The sequence below is a fragment of the Styela clava genome, chromosome 12 (assembly GCF_964204865.1).
Source record: "Styela clava chromosome 12, kaStyClav1.hap1.2, whole genome shotgun sequence".
Classification (NCBI taxonomy): domain Eukaryota; kingdom Metazoa; phylum Chordata; class Ascidiacea; order Stolidobranchia; family Styelidae; genus Styela; species Styela clava.
This window is the reverse complement of record NC_135261.1, coordinates 7549992-7558368: the sequence shown is the minus strand read 5'-3', so window position 1 is coordinate 7558368 and position 8377 is coordinate 7549992.

Here is an 8377-nt window from a genome sequence, read left to right as displayed (position 1 = left end):
ATAAAATCAACAACCAAAATTGTTGTGCCTGCAACTACTAGAAAACCCGTGCTAAATAAAGGTGCGGGCAAACTATTACTGGGATTCCACGTTTACCAGGTATCACTCGCTTGGTGGTTAATTTACCAATTTATACTGCCCAGGCGCTCATGTCGCAACTTTTACCATGTGTTTGTTAATGATCTCCAACATTTGAACAGGAATTTCTAACGCCATGACAAACTACGACAGCATTATCAGAGAGTATTTTCTTTTAAAATGAATTGCTTTCGAATTTCAGATAATTTAACGGCCTATATTTTGGCATGGTCATGAAAAAATAATTCTAATTTCGAATTAATGATATCAGGATAGTACATCTGTTGAGATATTCTGAGATCGAATACCTAAGCAGCGCTTCTCGATCTTGAAGTTATCGACAAACATTTACCATCATCGTGAGATTGGAATATTTCAATATCAAATAATATCGGCTACGTCAATAAACGCGTGGCGGTATTGACATTGGCTGAGTGCACTCAGTTTTAGTTGAAATAACAATACTTGATCATTTACATGAGTATAACATATCCCCACTTATTTTCATCAAAAAATAAATTAATGGTCACTTAAATCATTTCACTTTGAGGACATATTCCATATTAAACAGATGAATACCAATCATCGTGACAATGCAGTATTTTAACAGCAATTAATGCGTTAAATAAATTGTTAGACTCTCTCAAGAGTAGATAAAATAAACAATTTATTTTATGTCTGAGTGTATTAAATTTCCCATTTAAATTTTTACTTTTCATAAAAATGTTTTCTAAAAAAAGATGAATTCAGAGATTATATGAATCAGATGAATAACACTATATTGCTCATTGAAAAAAAATATTTAAAACATGAAGAGCGTAACCAAGTACTCTGCTGCTTAGTGCGGCCGAGTCCGCCGGTGCATCATAAGCGAAATTGTTAGATTCAAAGTTGGATGTGGGGGAGATGTGAAACTCCTCATAAAAATATGTTATGTTTTAAGATATATAGTTAGGAGTTGTTTTCAAATTAGAAAATAGGAACGTTTTTTTATGAAATCTGACGAAGTTTTTATTTGATAATAATTAACTTCCTAATTAAGTTAAAACCAGCATCCCAATTTCTATTTATTTGTGTATTTTAATTTTAACAACACCAGTAATTAGAAAGTGTGACACAGTAAAATGAATGAGGATAGGTGTTTGAAAATTTTGAATGCAATTATTTTGTTATTCACTGTGTTCCCCACCCGTCATGCTTTTGATTCAGATGTCTAATTTTCAGACGGTAAGGTATAAAAAGGGTAGATTTTCATACGACATAATAACATCTGCAAAAACAAGTATAAGTAAAGTATTACAAGTACTATAGTAAATACGTATCTTCTAAAATACTACTACTAAACTAAATAGAGCTGATTAAACTGGAACTCATGTTTCATATGTGAAGCAAATTATGACTTTAAAAACCCTACTCAGCTCTATGTCGTAAAAGGATCAATTCATATGAAATTTTGAAAAACTCACCATTTGTATATTTTTATTTCAATTCCGCTGATACAATTTGAGAGTAATAGTTCTTCGGTTGTTAGTTTTGCAGATAGGGTGCTTTTCACTGAGGTTCTTCGTACCTCAGCCAGCTCGGCCTCAAGTCTCCTTGGCGCCGAGCAAATCAATGAAGCGTGAGTTGTACATTAGCAGAAATTGTCATTATTCAGAGCAGGGATGCAGAAACTTTTTCCACACTCTAACCCTGTACGTTTTGGTATAAGCTGTACGATGCGACTGAAATCAAAGTATTTTTCTGGGTCGTTTTTCGCTAGAAAATTGGATTTCTATATCTCATATACTTGTGCCTAAGATGGTAAGGAATTGTTTTTATCTCAAACATAAATTCGCTTATTATTCTCTTGTATTTATGTACCATTGCGCATTTACAGCACTTTATACGTTATTATGGCACCCGGCAATTCAAAAATTAAAGTAAATTAAAAACAAGATCATTACAAATCAATTAAACAAGTGTTCTAATGTGTTTATGGTGTCTTCTCCTCTAATGGGGTGGGCAGCTTGTTGATTGTCAAGAAGTTTTCTTAATATTAGGAGACAATTTGGTTATAGGTACAACCTATAAGCGAAAATTGAATGTGCTATCGCCTGTCGTTTTTTGCCCCATAATGTATCTCCCTTTGACCTCCAGAGAGATATGTTGCCCACTTTTGGAATCACTGATAGATGAAATGGAGGTGTCATATTATATATGTATTAACACAGAGAAGCACGCCAAGCAATTATCTAATTATAGGTAATTAATTACTAATTACGTCTAGAATATTTTTGAATTTTGCTATATAGTGCAACCGAAACACACCACCGCACAGGTTATTCCGCCCTGATTTAGTGATGATTTCTAATGTTTACAGTTATAATTTATGATGTGAGCGTGTGGTAGAGGCTTCTTTAAATTTCCTCGCCTAATCCTCTAAAAATATTTACCCCTTATACATAGCGATGTTTATTTTCTACAAATACCACTATTCTAATTTATTGGTTTCAATAATTCTACCGTAATTTTTTTGTTAAATATTTAGATATTTTACAGAAAAGTTTACACGTAATAACTAAGAAAGAGTTACCTAGTTCTAAACGCTATTAATCATATTATATTCCTTCAAAACATACTTTGGGTGAATGTTTTGAAGATAACAATATATCACCAAACCTGAAAATTGGAAAACATAAAATTAACATATATGTAGGTTAGCAACATAGTCAACTTCACTCACCCCTACATTTAATTGGGAATATTACGCTAGCTAATTACGCCAACACCAATGAAATAATAGAGCTGATTTATCTGAAACGCATGCTTCATATGTAAAGCAAATTATGCTTTCAAAATCTCTTCTTAGCTTCAAAGTGTAAAATGATAAATTTATATAATTTTTTGAAGAACTTACCATTTGTACCATTTTAATCCAATTCTGCTAATATATTTTAGGAAATATTATCCGAAAATCTAATATGAAATTTATCGTTGTGGTCACCTTGATTTTGCTTTTTCCCTGTGTGTTATGTGACTTATGTCATATGCCGACATTGTATGATTTTTTTTCACACGTGGTGGCAAACGTCAACGCGAGTCTCGCCAGATGTGACTCGAGTCAGTGCCAAAGAAGGCCAGGAAAAAAAGGAAATAAAGGAGAACGTGGATTACCCGGGGTAAGAGGAGAACCTGGAACACCAGAACATCTAGAAGAAAGAATAAAGAAGTTGGAAGGTGATGATTTGAAACGAATAATTCCGAAAATGTAATGTAATTGGTTAATTACGGTTCAATTGATACATGTTATACATAGTACATATTTTTGAATATTTCAACGTTCTTGTTTTTTTTTCTTTCAAGATTCTTTCTTGATGAATAAAAGACTCATGGCGATGACAAATCGTAAGTATTCTACCACTGTTGATATATGTTATTACGTTGAATTGTATTTTCATATTCCCGGTTTAATTAACTCGAAACACCTACAGTGCTCATTGTTCCCAGCTAATACAAATGAGACAATCATGAAATGAAACGTCATAATATACAATATTTACTATTTCCTCATAATTCTGATATAAATTCCAGCCGAGATTTGCTACATGGGTGTAAAGAATCGTCACATCATTGCTGACTCACAAATCACAGCCTCATCAGTTTTCTATAACAATCATCATGCTTATTATGGACGATTGGACAATCTAGATCGGGGAAGGTATCCATACTGGGCTACACAGATAAGTAAGTGATTTTGATTTTACATAATTATTATTCAATAATCGTTCCAATTGACCGATATTTGTTTGCATGAAAATTTTACAAATGTGAAGATGTTTTTCCAATTTCTCAATTATGCAATTTTATTTGAACATCTTAAAATTTACAGATGTACAGATACAGTACACATTTAAAGTACAGATGTTATTTTTAGAATCTTCACAACAAGTTAAGGGTAATATTAAGGGAAACCAAAATATGATAGTAACTTGAATAACAATATACATTTTTAAGATCTAGAGCAACGGTGCACAACCTGCGGCGTACGGCCGCATGTGGCCGTCGCGAAAAAAATGCGGCCGTCCACATACAAAATCCTATGAAAAAAAAGTTCAAAATATAGGATTTGGCGGCTATGCTGGCGTATATTGAAGCCAAACAGAAGCACTGGAAAAAAGTCAGACGACACGATGCGTCACAATCTAGATCAGGGGTTCCCAAACTTATTTGGCCGCGGGCCAAAATTTCAAGGTGAGGATACTCGCGGGCCAGTAAAGCGAGATGACCAAAAAAACCCGACGTAAAGGCTGGGGTTCAGGGCGTTCCCTGAAAAATTTTTGAAAAATAGGCACCAAAATAGGCTGCAAGATTCATTTTAGATACACCCAGTATCGCAGTTTGTTTGTAATAAAATTCAAAAGTATAATAGTTGGGTGATAGAATACCCGAGGAATAACAAGCACGACTTTCAAAAAGGATTTGTAACTGATAGCGACTAATGAAGTTACTTGCTCATCTGGAGTACGGCTTTGTATAAATGTCTACTCATATCATGGTCAAGTTTATTTTTTCCATCCAGTAAAAATAACAAACGAAATTATGAAAAAAGTAAAATTGACACACATTTTACTGGGAAGGGAAATCGCTGGGAACTGTTTATCAGGCAGCGACACCCAAGGTTTGTTATCTAATTAAATTTGTAGTTGAAGTTTATAAAACACTGTTATCTCTGGTGAGTATGGTTTTTGCAGTTGTACTACCAATATTATCCACTGACACAGAGGTTGAGATTGACCCCAGAGATAAGAGATGACCCCAGATAGCGACTCATGTTTTTTTTTTGTTAAACAAAAAAACGTCTCAATGTATATGAATATTAAAAAAAAACGAATAGCCAACATAGTTCACTTGCATTTTTGTAGATACTTGTAATTGGGGTTTGCTTGAAAACTGATGTTCAAAACGTGGCTCCAATTTGTTACATTGTATTTGCAATACCGCACTCTAAGTGATTATCTGTCAGTCTGGACCGTAGTTTATAACAGGAATAGAACAAGAATAGCTTGTTGGCAAAGAATATAAATTGCTGAAGTTTGATTCTTTTCAATAAAGAAATAAGAACGTTGCCATTTATCCGAAAAACGCCTGTTTTCAGTGTCTAGTTTTCGTTTTTGTGACATCTTCAAGCTTCCTTAATATAGGGCTGATACGTGATACCTAAAAGACTGTCGTACGCAATCCTCATACCGGTACGTACGTTAAGATACCGGTATAATTGAATTGTTACGATATACACGTGCTTAAATTGTGATAATGTGTATTTGCTGTTATAATCTTCTTTCAAACATAAATATCGTTGTACAAGTCAGTGATTTCCCTTCAACCCCTCCCCTCCTATAGGGGGTGAACACCCCCTAAACTTTCAAACACCCCCTCTCATTTTTGGGTCTGACACAATACTTTAATTCTTAACGTAAATAAAATTGTATTTGAATATTCAAAAAGTGGCACATATGCCGGTAAAAATTATCAGCCAAATACATAACACATTTTTATCAGTTGTAAATAGTTTTATCGCCAATAACAAAATATCTACCACCCTCCAAATTTGGAATAAAAAGCTGGGGAACCAACTGGTACAAGTTGTAGCATCTTTATTTCTATTCCCTATAACTCAACAGGCTTGGTATATGGTATATGATTGTTCATTGTAATTATTATTGTATTGAATGGTTTTTTAGCTCAATAATGATTCTATTCCAGCTGCGTGTTGCATTTTTCGTTTTGTAATAAACTTTATCGCTCCAGATCTGTTATCTGCATTCTAGGACGAGCATTTGCTGACGTGCTGAGATTATATTTAAATTTAATTTGCAACAGGGATGATGGCCAAAAAAAGGAATATATTCAAAATAGATATGGAAACATCCGGTTTCAATACAAATCCTCTAAATTTGGAGTTGTATATTTGAATAACTTTAGAATTCATTCAAATTTACAATTACAGAAGTTAGTATTTGGAAACTATTTCAATTGTTTGTTACTTGTTAGAGAAGTCCAATTTAGCTGACTTCAGCCAAAATACAAAGAAATGTTTGAAACGTGTACTCGAAATGTGTCGGGATTTGGCGATATTAATGGTCAGATGTGTTTGAAGCTACTAAACTTTTGATGCATTATGGTCCTTGATTCAATCTTTCTAATTCATCTGCATGTTACGAAAGAACGTTCATCTATAGTAGACATAGTCAAAGTACGGCCCACGGGCCAAATCCGGCCCGTTGGATATTTCAATCTGGTCCGCCTGATGCTGCCACTGCCAAACTGAAACCAATTGGCTAAAAATAGCTCAAGGTATTTGTTGAGATTGCGGTTAAATTTAGTTTTGGCACGAGGTTTATTGTTTTCCAGCTTTGCTTTGTAATACTGTGAATATTGTTTATGAAATGTAACTCTTTACGTCACACTTACATGGCCCGCCGGGCTAGGTGGGCAACATTTTGGCCCCTGGTTCAAAAAACTTTACCCACTCCTGATCTATAGTATACAGTGCAGGAGCTTCTTAAATGTTAGTCGGAGTATAAAATTGAAAACTCTTTGAAATGAATAAAGAATTTTGATAGATAAAGTAGGAGAATGACATGAAATAGATTCCAAGACATCTAAACCAAAATGAGGAATCGTGACACAAGTAAGACAAGTTTTTAAACAATGATAACAACACGTGATAATGGTTCAGACAAGGTACTGTAGTATCAAAACTTATTTTTGAATTAATCAAATATAATTTACCCGCTTTTAATCCAACAAGAACACAAGCGTGAATTTAGTATATTTGGGCCCCATTGTTATAAATTGATAATATATTTCTGATATTTCAAAGCCTTTGTCCGAAATTGAAAAGATACCTCTAGAACAGTCACAACTCTACAGCGACCCCTAACGCCAAAGAACATACATATCATTTCCATTTTCTGTTCAGATATTTAAGTAGATGCATGTTAACATGTATTTAAAATATATGAAGTTATTGATAGCGAATTCTGCAGATTTCTCAATAAACTTCTCAGAAAATTTTTATTATGAAAACTTCGTTGACAAGTGAGTGTTCCCACATTCCACAGTTGATATATATATATATATATATATATATTATTGTTAAAAAAAATATACCCGTATGTAATTAAATATTGATCTAACTTTAATATTTTGAATCATTTCTTAATTTAAGATATTTACAGGAAATATTGACACAAACACGAAGGTCACTAACATGTTTTCGCATTTAATAATATGTCGATACCTATGAGTGGTTGTCGAACAATGTTGATTATCTAAATTTATCCACATGATTGACAGATAAGAGTTTTATGAAAAAACAAATACCTCGTCAATATTTAGGGTAGTCTAGAAATATCTAAAAAATGGAGTTAACATTTTTGTTCTGCTTATTTATTAAACTACATACAAGTTTAGTAGATGAAGGTATAAATTTTATTCACATAAACTTGCTCAAAATAAATATCAAACGAAATAGTCTAATCTTACGTATATCATTGCTTCTTTTAAAACAATATCAAGTATTGCTTGAAATGGTTGTTTCTTTTATATTTTGTTTTTCGACAAAATGTAAGTATCAGGGTTCATAAGCCAATTTACGGTAATCTGATTTCAAACGTGAATATCGATGGAAGAGTCACCATGGTTTAATCATTAAATCATGATTGATAAGGCATGCATATATTCATATTATAAAGTATTGTCATTATTCCTATGTCAGCTGCTAGGTTTCCTAACCTAATAATAAAAATCAAGTCACCTGATTGAGTATTTGAGAGCGATTACTGGCGTTGTATGGGCTGTGTTAAGACTTATCCCTGCTGCAAGAAACAGCTACGCGGATCAGACTTCCAATAAGCGGAAGCGCAAAAACATTTTGTCATCAACTGAGGCCCTCTATAATGCACGAATAAGAAGCATCAGATACTTCATTTTAACGATAAGTGTTTTGAAAATGAATCAACTTTGTTTTATAATTTATTCAATAGCCTAATGCTAAATTACTAAAACTCGGATTCTCAAATTTATTTTAAACATGACATTCTAATTCAATTTTAACAGTTATTGCTCCATTTTCTTGAGATTAGAGTGTGCCGTATTTTAGCCCAAATTTTATTGTCACTTTCAAAATAAGACTATAATTTTCCTGAATAAGCTCATACAATTCACAAAGAAAAGTTGTTATTACAAATTTCTAAAAATGAGGGACCCAGCCAACGAAGAGGCAGAAGTTGCATTAATTTTTACAAAAATTAAC